The sequence below is a fragment of the Ascaphus truei genome, chromosome 8 (genome assembly GCF_040206685.1).
Source record: "Ascaphus truei isolate aAscTru1 chromosome 8, aAscTru1.hap1, whole genome shotgun sequence".
Classification (NCBI taxonomy): Eukaryota; Metazoa; Chordata; class Amphibia; order Anura; family Ascaphidae; genus Ascaphus; species Ascaphus truei.
The window spans coordinates 36,086,799-36,107,959 of record NC_134490.1 but is presented as its reverse complement, the minus strand read 5'-3'; the positions used below and the strand labels follow the sequence as shown (position 1 = coordinate 36,107,959).

Here is a 21,161-nt window from a genome sequence, read left to right as displayed (position 1 = left end):
CCCCGCTACCACTTCCTATTACCCCCCCCTGGCTGGGACCCGGGACAGAAAGGGGACACTCACGCGCACAGAGGAAGCCGGGAAGACACGTGTGCTCTGCACAAAGCGGAAGTCCCGCCCCCGGCTTCCTCTGACCTGCCTGCAACCAATCCCCTGCGGGCCGGCCGGCATTCTAAGTCCCGCCCCCGGCATCATCATTCATCCAATCCCCTGCGGGCCGGCCGGCATTCTAAGTCCCGCCCCCGGCATTCTCCATCATTCAGTCCCCCCGGCAGCATTCACACACACATAGACAATACTTACCGGCCGCCGCATTCTCCTCACCGCCGCTGCCCCGCAATACCGGGACCAGGGATAAAAACCGGGACAAAAACCGGGACAGACTTAAACCGGTACAGGCCTCAAAAAACCGGGACTGTACCGGTAAAACTGGTACGAATGGTCACCCTAATTAATATCAGCATCGGAGACCCCATGCAATAAAAATGTATTTACAGTCAACTTCATTTGAAGGCAATGAAGGGGTTAACCACCAGTGCCATGCTTATTGTGGGTAGCGGGGGTGGGTGAAGGTGGTATTTGGCCCTTGGTGGGTGTTTAGGCCTTGCGGGGGTGTTGCGGGTGAACTTAATCCCTTCATTACCTAGCGGTTAATACTGCTAAGATAATGAAGGGGTTAATCCCTCCCGCTACCCACCCGGTAGGCCTAAACACCCATCCTTGGGGCTACTACCCCTATCACCCACCACCGCTACCCACAATAAAAAAAAATACAACAGCCCTACTACCCACCTTATAGGCCACCAAAACCCATTACAATATTTAATAGACAACAATACACAAACCACCCACCCCCTGTGCTCCCACATAAAACCATTATTTGTGTTTTTAGACAGGTTTAATACCACAGGCCAGCGGGGGTCCCCGGGTGGTTCTCACGGGTGTCCGCAGGCCCCACAGGGCACCCCTAGGGTTTCCCACAGGTGTCTGGGGGCCCTGGGGTGGTCCCCACGGGCCTCCAGGTGGTCTCCAATGGGGTCCATGGGTGGTCCATGGGAGGGGAAGTGTGTTACGTAGGCAATGGATGGAAGGGAAGTAAACATAATGATGCCCCTTTATAAAGCATTAGTAAGGCCACACCTTGAATATGGAGTACAATTTTGGGCTCCGCTCCTTAGAAAATACATTATGGAACGAGAGGAAGTGCAAAGAAGAGCCACCAAATGAAAAAAAGGGGATGAATAATCTGATTTATGAGGAGAGGCTAGCGAAATTAGATTTGTTTACATTAGAAAAGAGTCGTCTAAGAGAGGATATGATAACTATATACAAATATATTCAGGGACAATACAAGGAGCTTTTAAAATAATTATTTATCCCAAGGGCAGAACAAAGGACACAGGGTCGTCTTTTAAAGGTTGGAGGAAATGAGATTTCACCAGCAACAAAGGAAAGGGCTCTTTACAGTAAGGGCAGTTAAAATGTGAAATTCATTATCCATGGAGACTGTGATGGCAGATACAATAGAGATGTTCAAAAAAAGGCTGGACAACTTTTTGTAAGGTATACATGGATATATCAAATAAGTAAACAGTCAAAATAAAGATTTTGGATCATACCACACTCCTTTTAGATAATTGTAGTGGGCGTCCTTTTTATTTGTAAGGTACAGGCAGTTGAAGAGTGGCTGGGATCCCACTTCTACCACGTAGTTAAACTTGAAACTGGATATCTTCTTGCCGCACTGTTCTAATAAAGTCTGACACCAGACATTATAGTGTAATAAAGTGGTTTATTTGCAGGTTGCAAATGCACAAAGTTTCGGGGATCTCCCTTCCTCATGTGCAATATTACATCTGAGGAAGGGAAATAAGTAAACTGGGAAGGGTGTCGATCCAGGGAGTAATCTGATTGTCAATTGTTGGAGTCAGGAAGGAATTAATTTTTCCCTTTATGAGATATCATTGGATGATTTTTCACTGGGGTTTTTCCCCCTTCCTCTGGATCAATATACTGTAAGTACGGATATAGGATAAAGTATCTGTTGTCTAAATTTAGCATAGGTTGAACTTGATGGACGTACAGTATGTCTTTTTTCAACCTCATCTACTATGTAACTATGTAACAATTGCCTAATCACTCTGATCTCTCTCGCCCTTTCCCATGATGTTATCAGGGCTCACTTTAGGCATACTGGCATCTGACCAAACCTACATATACTTACCTGATTTATGGTATAGAGAGTTCTCAGTTACATGCTCAGGCTATCCTACTAAAAAGTAAAGCTAGGATTCCGTTAGTGAGTACACTTACCTCAGGGGAGTTACACAGGTTACCCCTGCGTCAATCCTAATTCTAGCCTGCAACACATTGATGGCGTCAATTTAATATGAGGATGCCTTCAATTTATCTATTCACTCCCCTTTTCCAGAACCCATAACAAATTGAGATGTTTTGTAAAACTTTCTTACCTTTTTAGGCACACCTGAGACTGGCAAAAAGGCACGCTGATATTGCTGGTATCTTCACAGAGTTTAGCCACTCAGGTCACTGCACCATAAACTGTTGTGGAAAAACTCAGTCCCACACTTATTCTTTTTAGGCAAAAACAATCTGTTGAGAATCTTTATTGCAGCAGCTGCTTGCAAGAGTAACAGTCACATAAAAATCAAGACATGCGTCTGATCTAACATAAATGAACTGCACTATATGCTCTAAGTAAGCTATCTTATACCAGAAGAAGGGGCGGGCATATTTAATATCACAATGTCAGCACTTATGATGTCATTGGACATCTTACTTTTCTTTATCTTGTTTTTCTTGCAGTTACTTGGTGATACATTTTTTGCAATATATTTTAGCAGATTAAGCAAAATATAAAACTCATGTGCTAAACTACCTCATCTTTCTCAAGGCCGACAGCCAGTACATCTCTCTCTCTCTGACTCTACAAGGGGGGTTTAATAGATAAGACGAGGGGCCCAGCTGAACAAAGAAATTACAGTTTCAGCATTAAGGAAAGTTTGAAGGGAAAAACATACACACTTTCACTTAACCCATAACGCAATGAAGCACAAAGCATGACTCTTCTTATAGCTATGGAAAACAAAAGCCTGGTTATAGCTATATATAGAAAAAAAATTGAAAATATGATTCGTCCATAAACCCCACAACTGGAGTCTACTGAAGACTCTCACAGATGCCACCAGTCTTTCTGGTCTGTAACTTTTAGACACCTATAACATATATTATCTTTAACTGTGCATGCAATGTCTTGTATATAATGTATAACCATGTTCATTTAATGTAACTATGTATTTGTAATCATGTATTTTTCATCATAACTATATGCCCAGGACATACCTGAAAACGAGAGGTAACTCTCAATGTATTACGTCACCACTAGGACATATATATACACACAGGTAGAAAGTTCTAGGTTCAAGTTCCTGGAGGAGTAACAGTTGGAGGAGCCTCACTGTATATATTGTAGATATGTTCCTGTGTGTATAGAAGTAAGTTAAGAATGGTCTGTTCTCGTTTATTGTGTTGTAGTTAGGGCCCTTCAGATAGTACCGATAGAAATAGTCAAGGTGAACACAGTGGTTTACATCAGAAGAGGCACACATCCTACAGATGTTTCCAAGGGAGGGATTCCAGGGTGAAACAGGACCAGCCCAACCGGCAGTTTCATATTGACCTCAAAACCAGTTTACCTAGAAGTGCAATTAGTATGAAGAATCAGGGCATGGATCCCTTGATAGTGATAAGTCAGCTAGAGCAGGGGGGCGCAAACTTTTTTCCCTGCGCCCCCCTACCGGCGGTCCCCTCACTCCCGTGCCCCCCTAACCCCCACTTACCTATACTCCGGCGTCATGACATCACATTGCCATAGCAACGTGATGTCACATGACCTCGCGGCGTCATTTTGATGCCGCGTTGCCATGGCGAAGCAGGAAGGAAGCCACCGGAGCCAAGGTAAGTAAAGGTTTACAGAGGCCCTGCCGCCCCCCCCCCCGGCACTTAATTTAAGTGCCTTCGGGAAGCGCGCAGGGCCTCTGTAAACCCCGCGTCTCCCCCCGCCGGCAGTCTCGCACCCCCCCAAGTGTCAGTACCTTCCTATGGTGTTAAAATGAGTGTGTAACGGTAGGGGTAGCCAGCCTTCATAATAAAGGTGAAGCCCGGCTAGCTACTCCTAAAACCGTGTGTATTTGACCGAGTATGGGCACTTATAATCCAGATACATTATGTGTGTTTTGAAATGGCTAGAAAAATGTAACTTTGAGAAAGTCAGTATCGGGGGGGTAATGGGTACTGCAACAGTCCTGGAATATAATCTTGTATTCATCAATAATAGATACAGATGTGGCTCAACTGTGGATTGGGTAAACTACTAGGTGAGTGAATCAAATCACTGGAAACATAAATCTCCTGAAGGCAACAGAAAAAATGATGTAATGCTCACTTTGCTGTACCTCATTGGAGATAACTGTGTAACAAAGTCCAAAACTCACCAAAGATTGTAGTATTGATGACAGTTCATAAAATTGAGAATAAATCTTTCAAAGGTCTTACCCACTCCTAGAACCCACTGGAATCTTGGGGGCGTGTCCAGCCGCTGATTAAGTTCCAACAAAGGCAAAAAATATTCAAAAAGATGCACAAAGCAGCGCACTGCCCAGGGACACAGGTGTATAAAAATAGAAATATATATTTATTGTCAATCACACATGACAAACAAGGAGGTGTAAACCCTCCAACGTATTTCACACAACACGGTTTCACTAGTTCATCGGCTGAGCATAAACCTTCCTGCTAGCGAAGTGTTCACTGTTGTTTTGACTCCACAGTCTTGTTGTGTCTCCAGATCCTTGTTTCTGATCACCGCTTTTCCTCCGGACTCCGCTCTTCCATTCTCCTGACCTCGGCTACGTACGACCATCTGCACCTCTCCATCCTGACCATCCTGACCCCGGCTAACTCCTGGACGATCCGCACCTCTCCAATACTGACTTTGGCAAAGTACCACGATGATCCGCCTCTCTCCAATCCAGACCACGGCTAAATACCTCCTACGATCCGCTACTCTCCAACACCAACCTCGGTAAGTATTACTGACCATGCAGACCTATCCTACCCCGACCCAGCTACCTCGACCAATCTACACTCCAGAGGCGCCCACGCGGCTGTGGGTTGGTGTTCAAATTCCCACCTCAGCCTCGCGGTCACGCCTTGTTTGTGGTGAGCACTCCGTTACAATTGGCTTTGTATAGAGTTTTATAATAATTTCCTAAATATTTGATAGCTTGATATTTAGGGCTTCTGATTTGGTTTGATTGATTTTGAAACCCGAAACTCTATTGAATTTGTCTAGTAGGCCGAAGAGATTAGGTAGAGAGGTTAGAGGCCTCGACAGTGTCAGGAAAACATCATCAGCCTAGAGGGCCACTTTGTGAGTGTGTATTTAGCTGTATGCCAGCTATATCAGGATTACTCCTAATTTGTGCAGCTAGAGGTTCCATACATAATGTAAATAACAGAGGAGATAACAGGCATCCCTGTGTCGTGCCGCTCTTAATCGAAAAGTAATCTAATGGAAAACCCTGATGAATTACTCTGGCCTCTGGGTTTGAATACAGTGCTGGGATTGCTTTAAAATCCTGCCCCCGAAGCCAAACGCACCAAGCGTAGCATGTAGAGTAAGTAAGGCCAGTCTATCCTATCAAACGCTTTTTCAGCGTCTAGACCCAGCACCATCACCCGGATCTTTTTGGCATTAGCCAGTTCCATCAGATCAACTATTCTCCTTGTGTTGTTGGCGCTTGTCTACCTTTAATAAACCCTACTTGATCCGGGTGGATGAGCCTACTAGGTAGGACTAGACCCAATCTATTGGCCAACATTTTGGAATACATTTTGATATACAAATTTATTAATTATATTGGCCGATAGCTTTTGCAGTTTGTAGGGTCTTTGCCCTGTTTGTTTATTAATTAAATGGACACCTGGAGCCTCTGTCTCGAGAAAGCTGCACCAGCCAGCACTGCATTGAACTTTCTAAGCAAATATAGGGGGCTAACTTTTTTATAGTATAAATTTGAAAAGCCATCAGGGCCTGGCGCTTTGGATGGTTTTAGTTCTTTCACTACTTGAATCAGTTCCTCCACTGTGAAGTCCTGTTGTAAACCCTCCCTCTCCTCTCTACGCAGCGCGTTTTTTGGGGGTCTGCCAAAAATGATTTTAGGGTATGGTTGGTGTTCGCATTATGGCTGACCTTTTCCCTGTTATAGAGCTGCTCATAATACTCCTTGAACTCCTCCACAATAAGGTTGGGATTAGCTGTCCCCTGCCCTGATCTACGCCGAATGGATTGGATATTATAATTGGCCTGCTTATTCCTAATTTTATTTGCTAGCAAAATATCTGGCTTATTTGCTTTTTCGTAAAACTTCCATTGACCAACTTAATGCGTTCTCAGCCTGGGAGGTTAAAAGTATATTTAAATTCAGTTCCAACATCTCGCAAGGCTTTAAGGTACTGTATCAGGTTTACCATCTTGTTTTTGCATATCTGCCAGGTCTTTGAGTTTTAGTTGTAGCTGTAATATTTTTGCATCTCTATTTTTTTGCGAACTGCAGCAATATGATCCTCTGAGAGTCGCGTTATGTGCCTCCCACAAGGTCATCTGGGAATCAACGCTACCCTCATTGATTCTAAAAAAATTGGTCGATCTCCGAGCTTACCGATTCCAGCACCTCTGGAATCTTCAGAAGGGACTCGTTCAATTTTCAATTCGCTCCCTGCTGGACTAGGTTAATTTGAGAGCACCATAACTCTATTGGTGCATGATCTGACCATGAAATATCATGGATCCTCGCCGAGGAGATCTTTGGAACCAATCTACTAGACACAAAGAAGTAATCAATTCTACTATAGTTTGTGTGAGGGTGGGAGAAAAAGGTGTAACTCATCTCGCCCGGGTGTAGCTCCCTCCCTATATCCACTAACTGGGCGTCCTTTAATCCCTTTACCAAAGTTGCTACTGTTGATCTAATACTGTTGAAATGAACACTGTTGAAATGGTTGACATATTGATGAAATGGACTGGGGGGGGAGTCTCTGGAGATAAAATTATTAGCAGTATTTAGTATCCATATTGTCTGTCATGCCTCAGAATCCAGTGCTGTTTGAAAGAATGTGTGTTTGTATGAAAGGATGAGTTTAGCTGATATTCACTCTGTACTTATGGCTCAACGCCCAGAAGTATACTGATACAAATAAGAATAAGACGTATTCTATTTTTGCACAGAAGTATAGCGATAAGATGTACCCTGACGTACTTTGTTGTTGTCGTTTTGATGTACCCTGACATACTTTGTTGTTGTACTAAGTTGTTTTTTAAGCAGTTGTTACTGATGTTTAGTGACTTTTAAAATGATAGGCTTAGAATAGCGAGTAGCCTGTGTGATCACTGAATGTATGCGTCACGTCATCATCTGGGTATTAACCACTGTTACACAATGAATATGAAAAGTGTATATAAAGCCTGCTTGGGACCTCCCCTAGCAGAGCCTATGATTTGGCTTTTGCTAATGATCATATTATATGCTGTAAGGCAATAAATTACTCATTATCCAAGTACCCGTGTTTGCTCTTATCTATGTGCATTTGCAAACAACGACACTACCCCCTCCTTTCTTGCTCGACGTGATTGCTCTGATCTATCTAAGCCCGGGTCCAGCACCTTATTAAAGTTCCCCACCAGGATCACATATCCATTAGATATTTTGTTCAGGACACTAAAGAATGTCGTAAAAGAAACTCATTTTCACCGGGCGCGTAGACGTTTCCAGTGTTAACTTTTGACCCTGAATAGAACCCACTAGAATTAAGCATCTCCCTTTCTTCTCTCTCTTGATCATTTCCACTACAAAAGGGGCATCTGCTATGAAATAGAATTGCTACACCTCTCTTCTTGCGGTAAAGTAATTCCTGAAATTGTTGTCGAAATAATTTGGAGTTTTTGTTTTTTTACTAAAATGCGTCTCCTTTGGCATCACCACATCTGCCCTCTTTCTCTTATAAACTGTAAAAGCCACTCTCCTCTTTTGAGGGCTATTAAAGCCTTTAACATGATGTGAGATTACATCCAGTGCCATGTCAGTGTCTGTGCCCTAATACGTACCTTTGCCGAGCCTCGCGGAGGGAACCCCAACCATCAGAGGACACACGGCCACTCTGCTGAAATGGAGTGGAAAAACAGACCGGTGGCCCCTGCCTCGCAATATGGCTCCGACTCAGAGAGGGACAACAGGAGAGAACGGAGCAACACCAGAGATAGAAACTTAGTCACGAGAAGTTACTTAAAATCTGATCTAAAAAGTCTCTTCGGAGACCTGAAATCGCTGTTCCATGAAGAGATTCAGGAGCGGTAGAGAGACATCACCTCCATAGGAGTCAGGACGGATGAAATAGAGGCTAAGTTAGATGCCACAATTAAAGCAGTAAAAAAAGTGGAAAAGACAAACTACTACCTGAAAAATCAGATCCCTGCTATTGCTGACAGCAAGAAGATTCTGAGAATAGAGACAGGACAAACAACATCAGAATCCGCGGAGTGCCAGAGAATATAACTGATATTGAAGAGTATGTATAAAGATAACTGACGTCTCTGTTGCCTAATAAGACTGAGGCCGAGCTGCATCTTGATAAGAGATGCATTTTGCAGTCCATAACGAAAATCCTTGACGTGCGCTATAGGTGGACCTTTCCCTTTGATCTACTAGTACTAAAAAATAGGAATGCTTTCACCTTGAAGAGTCTGGAAGAAGGAAAAATAGGGTTAAAAGATAAATTCAGATAAGAGAGAGAAATGGCAGAGCACAACCGGAATCACCCGAACAAGAAATTAGGAGGAAAGTGCGTTATCCATAAAAAATGTAATAGTCATAGAAGGAAAAAGGACAAGGCATTACCCTACCAATGCCTTGATAAAGTGCTCTGTGTAGCACGAAACATGTTGGTAGGGTAATGCCTTGCCCTTTTTCTTTCCATGACTATTACATTTTTTATGGATAATGCATTTTCCTCCTAATTTCTTGTTCAGATGATTCCGGTTGTGCTCTGCCATTTCTCTCTCTTATCTGCATCCATCTCCAAGGACGGAGGCACACCCAGAGGTCTGGTGGGATCAACGTGGACGCTGCAGCAGACTCGTGAGTTTTCTTGCTTGTTACATGGTCATATAATTATTCCACAAAATGATTAGGGTACTATTCATTGGGGTGATCATTAGCCTTTGGGTTCCTGGACAATTTGAGTGCCATCTATGGTGGTTTACCAACTAGGATACCACACCCAGTACCCGCCTACAATCAAGAATATATCCCAGACCTTATATAGGATTAATTATCTTCATAATATTATCATTATAGCTGTATACAGTTCTTAGCACCACGCATTATACTTCTGTGAAAGATAAATTCACCTACCCAGCAGAAGAGGAGTCCTCTCTTGAGATGTCCTGGAGGATAGTAAGGGTCTCTCCATGAAGCAGGGAGGAAATTGTCACGATCTGAAACCAAGTAATCAATTAAGAAGCTTAAGAGCCTGTGTTGCTTTTTGGACGTTTCAGCCCCAAGCATTAAAATCACAGTACTGTGTCCCCTGTTTTGGTTGAGGGTCATCGGTGGCCAAGGGGTGGGGGTCCCAAGATAAGACTTGGAACTCAGGGGACAGAGAAAGGCTGAGGAGCTGGGGCTTCAGAACATGGTAGTATAGCGAAATGGGGTTTGACGGAGTTACATGCCTCTTGTTGTTATTTTCTAGTTCTTAGGGGACGAGGTTTAGATTTTGAAGGAAGTGGGAGTTCTAAAACACCCCTCTTTTATTCCCTCTAGGTAATATATCTATATTGAATCAGTTCTGTATTATGAGAAATAATTGTAACATTTTTTTTCTAAACTCTGAATGACATTTTAATGTATTATAATGTAATAAGCCTTTTTTGTTTTGTTGAAATGGACTGTGGGGGTCTCTGGAGATGAATTATTAGCAGTATTCAGAATCCATTTTGTCTGTCATGTTGTGTTTCAGTATCCATTTCTGTGTGGAAGAATGTGTTTGTTTGTAAGGATGAGTTTTGCCGACAGTAGATTTTCACTCTGAGCCTGTGGCTCAACACCCAAAATTTTAGTGATAAGACATATTCTGTTGTTGAACAGAATTATAGTGATAAGATGTACCCTGACATACTTTGTTGTTGTACGGAGCTGTTATAAATCAGTTTTTACTAACGTTTAGTGACCTTTAAGATAATAGGCTTAGAATAGGGAGTAGAACAGGGAAAACCCAGGCGCTCCCTCCAAAATGTATATTAAACGGGGTGAATCCAATAAGTAGTTTACAACCTTGAAATTGTTATACAAGGATCCCCTCAATGTCGTCGTCTCTCCTATGGCTCTGACCCCAATAGGATATATCCAGGATCCTTGTTGGTACAGGGATACAGAAAGAAAGGGGGAGCACAGGTAGAGGAATAGTATAGTAATGTGTATAACCTCTAATAAATGGTGGTGGGGGTAATAAAAATGGAAACACACTTACTCGGCCTTGTGTAAATGCTGTCACATCAAGGTTTCTTTGTGGTCTTCTTTTTTCTGCTATGGTGATTTTCTTTCTTCTCAGGTCCAGGTATATTCTTAGGTTCGCCGACGACTTTCCATTCAGACATTGCCCTCAAGGCAAACAGATATATAAACAAAGTTTAAGGGAAAAGTTGGGATTTTCTAGATATGTTTATAGTTCATATTGCAATGTGTCTCTATTATAAAATATATGTCTATTTACTCTTACCCTTTCTGATTCTTTTCAGATTCATGTCCATACTGAAAATCATATATGTAATATGTTGTCAGAAGATTTTTTGTATGTTCTGATAACTAAAAGCATTTTCTAAACTTCTGAATACTTATATATATTACCTATGTTTTTTGCAAAACACTATGAATATTTTTCATTTTCTAAATGGCACTATATCCTGCCCAATTATTTTAATGCACAGACTACTATATCACATGATACTCTGAAAATATACACTCTGATCGATTATATAGCACTTTACATATAAACTACTTTGGACATGTGCACATATTGTGCGTAATTCATAGTTCTTGCATATATATGTGCATATTTCAATAGCATTGTATATTAATCAATCAATTTTATTAATATATTATTTTATTATGTCTTTATATGTTTTAATCGATTCACCTACCTTAATGGTTATAATTATACCATGGTTTACATAAAGATAAAAAGTATACCACATTACACGTGTATTTACACACCTTTATAGGGCTCACATAGAGATACCCACTTTATTCATTGAAATATGCCAGTATTATGTTTGGCATATACATTGAAAATCTTTGAACACTGATATCACAATTGTATGTGTTTACTTTTGAATGTGTGTCTAAGTCGGGGCACACTCATACATCTATTCACTTATTTGTCACAATTATATGTACATGTCACACTTCTTATAAGTGTAAGAAAAAGTGAAATAAGGCGCTAACAACTCTATATAAAAAAGTGAAAAATGATAATATAAAGTGTTAGGTGATGAAAATGAATAGATTATCTAAACACCCAGCTCAAAACCTCTCTGGTGGGACCTGTTTCACGGGTTCCAAGGTTAAGCAATTTCTCAAACATCCAGGGGGAGCATGTAGGGAAAAAGAGAACAAAATACACAAATATAAGTGGACCAATTTTGGGCTTGGAGGCGACCCGTAGCAAACCTACCCTGCAGCCGTGACGTCACATATCTGGACGGGCGCAAAGAGGGAAGCTCTGATTCGGGACACAGAGCCGTGGAAGCCAGCCAAACACCTAAGGGAGGCGGTGAGCAGTTCGGGAAACCTCCAATTCACCTTTGTGTGATATATGCTTATTTTTAATTGGCACATTGTAAGTGCGCATTTTTTATCCCTTTTTTTACATAAAGTTTACCAATTTGATCGCACTATGTAGCTTTCTCTCTCATTTTATATGTTATTACTGCTGACGGAGCATTCGAAAGGGGGTCCGGTTTACAGTTATTTGCCAGCTGCCTTTTAAAACTCCAACGTCCTGTGAGTAGAGCAACTATATGAGCCAAGACACAGTCTATCAATCTAATTGATTTTAGAACGTCTGCACTTATATTTGTGTATTTTGTTCTCTTTTTCCCCTACATGCTCCCCCTGGATGTTTGAGAAAACACTTCTTATAAGTCACATTATGACCTGTAATCAGTTCTTTGCACATTTGCACTTCTGCACAGATGTTTGACATTCTGGCAGTATTAATATGCCTATACCATGTCACCCAGCACCAATATATCGTTACACTTATTTTCCTATTGGGACATCATTATATGTTCCTTTATTTATGTACTCATGTCGGCACTTGTCTCTAGTGTATTCACAATGAAGTTTTTACCCTCAATGACATATGTACGTAGCATTTAAGAGTTTTAACTTATTAATTAAATCAATTACGCTTACAAGACAGAGGATTGGCTACCAGTAGCATATATACCGATATCAGCCTTATCCCCCCATCTTCGGAGCCTGAGAAAGCCCACAAAGGGACGAAACGCGTTGCTCTTTCTTGTTAGCAATTTTGGACAATTACAGCCACCGTCGAGGAGTAGGACAACAGGAACGCAGCACCATATCCGGACGCGGAGGCAGTTAGCTGCGTGCCACGCGCCCTACGATTACTCATCCTACAGTCTGGCTGCATTCTTTTATTCGTTTTTTATCTTTTCTGTTTTATTTTAGTGTTTTTTAATGTTTAATAAAGGACTGGTACTCTTCATCTGAGACTGTACCTCATCTCATTACTAAAGGGGAGGAGCGTCCTGCCACTCTCCCTATACCTGGAAGCCAACATTGAAGCTAAAAGAAGTTTTTTAAAAAGATACCCATATGTGTGCTTACTCACACAAGGCCGTGTGAGTATCATTTTTATACTTATCATTTATCACCTACTATCTGTATGTGTTTACAAGACACTGAACACGGTCACCCTCCATGTGAAAAAAGAAAAGATACCTCCCCCATAGGTTGCACTCCCACTTGTCCGTGTGAGTGACTGCAGTTATTCGCTGCTTTACTTTACATCATAGCCTGACAGCCAATACTATTATTTGTATTTTCCCTTAAACTTTGCTTATATATCTGTTTGCCTTGAGGGCGACGTCTGAATGGAAAGTCGTTGGCGAACCTAAGAATATACCTGGACCTGAGAAGAAAGAAAATCACCATAGCAGAAAAAAGAAGACCACAAAGAAACCTTGATGTGACAGCATTTACACAAGGCCGTGTAAGTGTGTTTCCATTTTTATTACCCCCACCACCATTTATTAGAGGTTATACACATTACTATACTATTCCTCTACCTGTGCTCCCCCTTTCTTTCTGTATCCCCTAGAATAGGGAGTAGCCTTCGTGATCACCGAATGTATGCGTCATGTCATTATAATCTGCCTATTAACCAATGTTAGACGAAGAATATGAAAAGTGTATATAAAACCTGCTTGGGACCTCCCCTGGCAGAGTCTTGCTGACTTTCCTGTATGGCCATACTGTATCGTGCATCAATAAATTTACTCAATATAACGAACCTGTGTTTGCTCCTATCTATATGAACGGGCAGACAACCACAGTTTCTATAGCGACCATTTACAAAGTCACAGATACTGAGTCAATGCTCCTCTGCAGTCATTTAGTGAACCCCGAGCCGAATCTTCGCCGATCGATCACAGGAGAACGGATCGATCGGCAACTTAGCTAATTACTTATTGTGTGGATTGTATTGATGTACATATTTAAAAAATAAAATAAAAAATGGCAGCTTGGACTGCTGTTTTAAGGGCCATCAACCCTGTATACTAACTTGTATTTTACCTACATTTTCAGAAAATACAACCTTGTAATAGTCAAAAAATACAGCCTTGCTTGTTGCCTTACCTACATTTTCAAGAGATACAACCAGATTCACGGACTTATCATTCTAGAGGCATACTATACTAGCGAATTACATTGCAAGGCTAAGATGTCCGTGACATAGTCTGCACGTGTAACCTAATTGGTTAGTCCCAACACGTGTTTTTTTTTTCTTTGACTTCCAGTCCATTAAATCCTCAAACTTCGTTTTAACCTTTTCTGTATCTCTCACATTATCAGACTTGTCCTGGAACAGGATTGCTTATTTCTGTGTATTTTTCCTGCTCTCAGGCTGCCAGCTCTCCCCAGCTAAGTTGCATGTTTTCCCTGTTTCAAGCAGCCAGTGCTCCAGTGTATATTGCAACATTATGGTTACAAATAGTACCCTTTACACAAGCCATTAGCCAGTTGCCATGGCAACCTCCCTATGCTCATAGTTGAGATTTGTTTAGCCCTCTTCCTCTGCCCTTCTCTGTATTTTGTTATGCCCCTTGGCTTGTTCCTGTCTGGAAAGGAAAGTGTGCTCTCTCTTTTCATCAGCAGACACAGTGAGTAAGACACATCTTCCACTGCTCCCTTAGAAAGGAATTCCCTTTCACCTTCCCCTCAAAGAAGCACTTCCTCTCACAGAGAAAGCACCTTCATCTCACAAGTTTAATTCGCCTGACAAGAGACATTTGCTATCACAATCCACATATAGAGCTTTTATATTTCTGTTAACTCCACTCAATAAAGTTGAAGAAAATAGAAGGACTTTGTGTGCTTTAAAAAAGGGATGCGTTAAGCTACATGGATCTTCTCACATGCTACAGGTGAGCCTCGATCCAGAATAAGACTGTTTCTTTAGCTTCTGACAAAACTCCTGGACCTGATTCTCTTTGTCTTTATATTGTGGCGAGATCTGAAACTATTCAAGGCCAGCGTTGAACTTCATCGCTTTTGCTTTCCAATCTTTGAAACTTCTTTGTTTTTCTTACTCCAACATCTTTTCTCAAGACCATTTTCACTCTTATCAGCAGTGTTCGACAAACCTATACATTTGCTCGCCCCGGGCGAGTGGATTTAAGATCGTGGCAGCACACATGTGGTACCAGGTGGCGAGTAGATTTTTTTGTTCGGCGAGTAGATTTTTTGGTGATTTGTCGACCACTGCTTATCAGTAATATTTGATTTCCCCTTTGGGCCATTATATGGTACTTAGAAGATGAAGCACCATTTATCTCAAGCACCTCACCAACTCTGTCTTTATCCTGTGATATCTTCCCTTTGCAGTCAGCAGACTTGTAGTCTTGGGCCTCTCTTTCTTGAGGCATGAATTATTGAAACGGAAGTATTGCTGGATAACCAGGGATGCCTTTCCCAGGGTGTAATAACGAATACAGTTCTGTCTCATCCTAGTCAGAAAAAAGTACACAGTGCGCGCTGTCCCTCTTCTCTCCTTGGATTTCTTTTAAACTTTGCTCTTCCCTGCTGCTCCCAATCTCCCGTGATCAGCGGGGCATAACTAGTCACAAAAAAACACAAAAATAGGGGCCCATGGAAAGAAACAAAAGCCCAGGTTAATACACAATTTTATTTTTATTTATTAAAAATGGGGAATATGAAAAGCGTGAATAAAGAAACAAATCTGAGGGTTACATTGCAAAATGACAAATGAGATTATTGCGTATGGGTGCACACACACACACAGGAGAAAAGCTTCAACACAAAAGCTCTCCTGCAGAAATATGGCCTACAAGACATATTTATACCAAAATACTAAGCCCACGCCCCCTTAATGAGGTGGACTGTGCGTCATTACATAAGCGTATAAGATAAACAAATATGAATATGAGAACATTGAGTTAATAACATAACTGTAAAATTTATACCAAAAATTAATTGAATCAGCTACAAAGTTGTTATGCAAGTTAGTGACCTTTCCTCTATATACGTGGATTTCTGGGAAGGGTGTATTTGACCATGAGGCCCTCCCTCTGACTGTGAGAAGTGGCTGTTATCTCTGTTTTAGTTTTCATAACAGTGGCAGCATTTCTCCCATCTCTTCAAGGTTTAGCTGAAGGCATATTATCACAAAAAAAGGTAGGAGCAAAAGAAAGAAGAAAAAATGTGTCTCTTTTAAATCTCAATTCTCATTCCACATTCATGCAGACAATAGACAAAATGGATGACAAAATCAGGCACCTAAGACGGATGCTGAACAAAAATGGCTGCTTAGATCCTAGTGCTGTTTAAGTTAGACCCCCCCCCCCCTTAATGTACTTTTTTCTCAACTTTGTCAGTTACAAATATCACTAATATAAAAATGGATCTAATTGATCCTAAAGTCCAAAAAACACTCAGGATCAAGTTCCGTTTCCTAAATTTTATGACAAGAGAGTTCCCTGTTGTTATAAGACAAGGGGTCCAGAAACAGTTGGTAAAGCTGAAACTCACACTCTCTTGTCAGTATCCTCATGGTGTGTTAGGGCTGCAGCTACCGGATGTCCGTCGTCACGGACGTCGCGTCGCTGCGTTGACGTCACCAGTCATATATGTCTCCCACTGTGCTCTATATGTCGGTTTTTGTTGATGTGTATTTCCAGAACCGTCTACTTCTCTATATATCTGCCATGTGAGTCCCTTAGTGTCTACTTCTGCTAGACAGAGCTTCTCAAATGTAGTCAATGGGGGATAGGTGCTCTGAGCTGGAGGTATCTGAAAAATTCAGATTGCGGGATCTCTTTGTTTAATCTAAGTTGCTCAAATGACTTAATTTTATTATTGCCCTCCAGATCTTTAAAATGCCCATAACCGTACCGCTTCCAACTTACTGCGACACCATCTGACATTCCAGGCACAAATCAGGATTCCCCCATAATGGAGTCATCAATGTGTTTATAGTCGTTAGAGAATTTTTAAATTTGGTGGCCTTACAAACAGATAGAGAGTTGGTCATCGAGGTGAGCGGCTACATCGGTGTCTTTTGCACTATTTTAGGTAGCCAGATGAGGTTGTGTAACTCCAATGGGGAGCAAACTGCTTTTTCCAGATCTACCCATCTTTTCAATGCTGGGTTAGACGGCTATTGAGTAATTTGGCATAATTGAGCCGCGTTGTAATAGGAGAGCAAACAAGGTACCGCCAGTCCTCCTGTCAGGGTGGACCTTTTCATAATTGGGAGCTTACCAACATCTGGGCCAATTCAGAGCTGGGGACGGGCCTCGTGTACTATGGCCGTTTCATTGATGATATTATTATTATTTGGGATGGTATTAGATCAGACCTTGAAGTTATCTTTGCGAATTTTGAACCCAACCAACAGGGTCTTAAGTTTACCCATCAGATTCACAGCCAGGAGATGGTCTTTTTGGACCTCGCTCTGTTCATTGGTGGTGAATCTAATATATAAACAAAAGTACACTTCAAGGAGGTTGCAGTCAATGGTTACTTACATGCGAAAAGTTGGCACCATTCTAAGTGGCTTCGGAACATACCATTTAGCCAATTTAGTCGCCTCAGGAGGAATTGTTCTGTTGAGAGAGATTTCGATCTGCAGGCTGGGGTTCTGAAAGACAGGTTCCTAGCAAAGGGATATAAGGCGCCTGTCATTGAGGAATCCCTTTCTCGAGCAAAAGCATTGGAGAGAAAGGCATTAATGAGTGAGTTATGTGTAAGATATCTGAACAAAAAATAAAAAAAGATACGGTGACTCTGGTTTTGGAGCAGACCAGACGTCTTTTGGTTACCCTAAATTTGTGACAAAATGTAATACTTCTTCAAACTAGATTATAAAGATTTTGAACACACACTGGAAAATTCTGCAGTGTGATCCACATCTGAGTAAACATTTGCCTCTAAAAGCACCTGTGGTTTTCAAAAAAGCTCTAAGTATAAAGAATCTAGTTGCTCCAAGTAAATTGAAATCCCAACATAAGTTGGAAGCAACTGAGGACTTTGGGAACCACAGATGCATGAGGTCCAGGTGAATCATGTGCAGACAGATTTGTGTTCAGCGATCTTTCCAGTCACATTCAAACGGGAGCAGCTATGGTGTTAAAGGCACATTGAATGCCAAACCCCATATGTTGTATATTTGCTGAGCTGTCCATGTGTGATACAGTACATTGGGAGGACCATTCGTCCTCACAATGTAAGGTATTTAGAACATAGGAGGAATGTGGCGAGAGGTGTCAATGCAGATAGCGCATCCAGGCATTTTGCACTTTGTCATAATAAGGATCCTTGCGGTTATGGGGATTGAGCACGTCCCCATCCCTATTCTTGGAGGGGACAGGTTCAAAACCCTTTGCAAGAGAGAGTCCTATTGGATATATGCAATGGGTACGTTAGCCCCTGCTGGCTTTAATTAGTGTATTGACACTAGCACTCTAGTATAGTCCAATTTTTCTGCCTCCTCAGCTCTTCAGTTCTAGCTAACTTTTTCCCCCTGGGTCCCAGAAATATATGTACATGCATTAATCATGTGTGTATATGTTGTCAACATTCTCTGGTTTTCTACCTGATGGTAGTATACCATATAGTATCTCTTTTTTTGTGTTTTATACACTTTTTAAAAATATTATTATATTTAGTTTACATTTTTTGACATTTTATGATTTTTTCCTTCGTCTTTATTTTTAATTGTTTATCTGGGTGCATTTTTGTAATATTGCTGTATGCCCCTTTTTTAGGTGGAGTGACATAGTTTCCATTGTGTTGTTATTATTCAACACAGTGGTTTGGATTCAGTCATCTAAGTATGTCATTAATTAGCTCTTTTAAATAAGTTTGGGCTTCCTTGGTCTTGTTTGTTACTTTTGGTGTGTTAGCTTAAGCATTCTGCATCATCCAGTTTTCGTATGCTATTTGTTTTTGAGCTCACTGTGTGTTGTTATACCTTTAACTCGTATTGTTTAGAGTATAAGCTTCTTATTGGTTGTGCAAAGTATCTTGAGCCAATAGTAGCTTGGCAAAGTTAATTGTGTGGGCTTTAAATGTCTTCCGCCCTCACTGAGCTGCAGCCCCTGAAGAAGTCACGTTCAGTGACAAAACGCGTAGGGACGGCACGCAACGACTTATGACGTCACTCTCCCTTACCACGTGAGCTTAGTCTATTGAGACACCAGCTCCATTGAAAGATACTGTGGCAAACGGGACTTATATAGCAACCTGCTACTACTATTATTGCTACTCTGGGACTTCACTTGTTGAGAGCTTCTATTTGAAGGACATGCCGTTTTGAAAGAAGATCTGGCTGTTATCCAAAGAAGTTCCTGGCGGAGGCATCAGCTGAAGATGACTATCATCTCTCCGGAGACTGATTTACTCTACATGCTTTTTATCTATCTCCACTTGTGAGTGTGTTTTTTAAAGACTACCAACATTGTTCAATAATAAATTGTGACAGAATTACGCTATGTGGCATGCGCCTCTCTTTTTCTTTTTTTTTTCTCTAGATGTGGCTGGGATGTTGTGTATCCTTTGAGAGGCTGCAGCGGAGTCACAGCATCTGACCTTATAACACCTAATGGACTGTCTTTTTTGAATGGACACACACTTGGTTATTTTAAATTTTACTGTGTTGCTATGTTAGATACCTGGTATTGATAACGACATTGGTGTTTTATATTATTTATCTGATATTATTGTTATTTTTTAATATTTTTAATATTTTATTTGGTATCTTCTGCAGCACATTCATTTTTATTGTTATTTTTTTCATTTTTTCCACTTCCTCAGTGATTTATATATTTAACCTTTTTTCTGGGTTTAATCAATATCTCATTGTTATTTTTGATATAGTATATAGTGTGCGCTTACGTTTTTGTTTTGTGTGTGTATATATCCCAGTAATTAACAACGCCAGTCATCATAGAGATGACTTGTAACACCTGAGACACGAGCTCACACCCTCTATTCAGGGTATAAAAGGCTAGAGGGAGCTAACTATCATTACTCCTCCTACCCTGAAGAAGCGTAGCACCTACGCAAAATGCTCGATCGCCGTCGGTTTTAGATGAAGTCATGCTTGTGACGTCGGTGTTGGGGACGACTGAACACACCACTGCATATGTTTTCTCACACAACGGAAGAAACGGGTTGTATATCGGTTGATATTTGTATACATTATTCTTGAGCTATAGTTGTTTGTACTGCAACTTGTTAAGGAGTAGCTCTTGATCGCATTTTCTCGTTTTTCTTACCCGTTAGACGCCGATTACCCCCTCAAGCACCACACTGCAGGGTATTGCCCAACCATGATATACTCACTTTAGGAGTGAGGGACTAGCCCCGCCTCCCGCCACGCCTCGCCAATGCCTTCATCCCGCCTCAGACCAGCCCCCAAAGCGCGCTCACTGCCTCGCCTGCCAGGATGCAAAAAAGCACCAGCTTGAGCAGGCGAGGCAGAGCAGGAGTGCTGCTCAGCACGGGCCAAGGCACCATGCCCGAGGCCTTAGACCGCACACTGTGGGGTCTTTGTTCTTATACAGTACTTGGATCACTGTGATGGTTATGCAATTAGATACGCTTACAAATGTAGCAGTTGGTTACTCTCTGAAGGGGCTAGATTTGGATACATTGTTGTTACATTTGTTACTGCGGTTTCAACTGTGGTTACTTATTGGGTCTTAGCAAAACCTTCTATTATCCTTTGCAGGATGATTCACAACAGTGAACCCAATTTTCTGTTTAGCATGTGATATGCATCTCATTTTATACCTGAAACCCCAGCCACAACAACAACAGCAAAGTCCCGCTAATTACTCCACTCCCTTCCCTTTAGGGTCTTTCCTCCTTTCCTTCCCTCCAAGTCTCTCCTCCAACAGGATAGTCTGGGCTGGAGCGTCAATACCCCGCAACCCACCTCTGAGGTTATCCTCGCGGTGGGGAATGGATTTTCCCCAGACTTAGGGTGAGGGGCATTGGTCCACCGGGTCTATGGTGCTATCAGCTCTATTCAAAGTGGCTGAGTCTCTCCTCTCTCGGCTCCTGCACGACTGCACAGGTGAGACCGCACTGCCTCCTCCAACTCCTCGGACAGGACAACCACAGTCACTCACAGGAGCTGGCTGCTAAATAGACTCAGCCCCACCCCTCATGATGTCAGCAGAGCCTCCCCTCCGTCTCATGCCTGCAGTAGAGTCAGAGGCCTGCATCTATCATTCAGGGCAGGGCTTGGAA

At 41.7% G+C, this 21,161-nt stretch overlaps 1 pseudogene; it reads right to left on the bottom strand.

Annotated features, from left to right (window-relative positions):
• LOC142501465 (thimet oligopeptidase-like) overlaps positions 1-370 on the bottom strand; it is a 32,574-nt pseudogene extending 32,204 nt beyond the window's left edge.
• Positions 371-21,161: the final 20,791 nt, after the last annotated feature.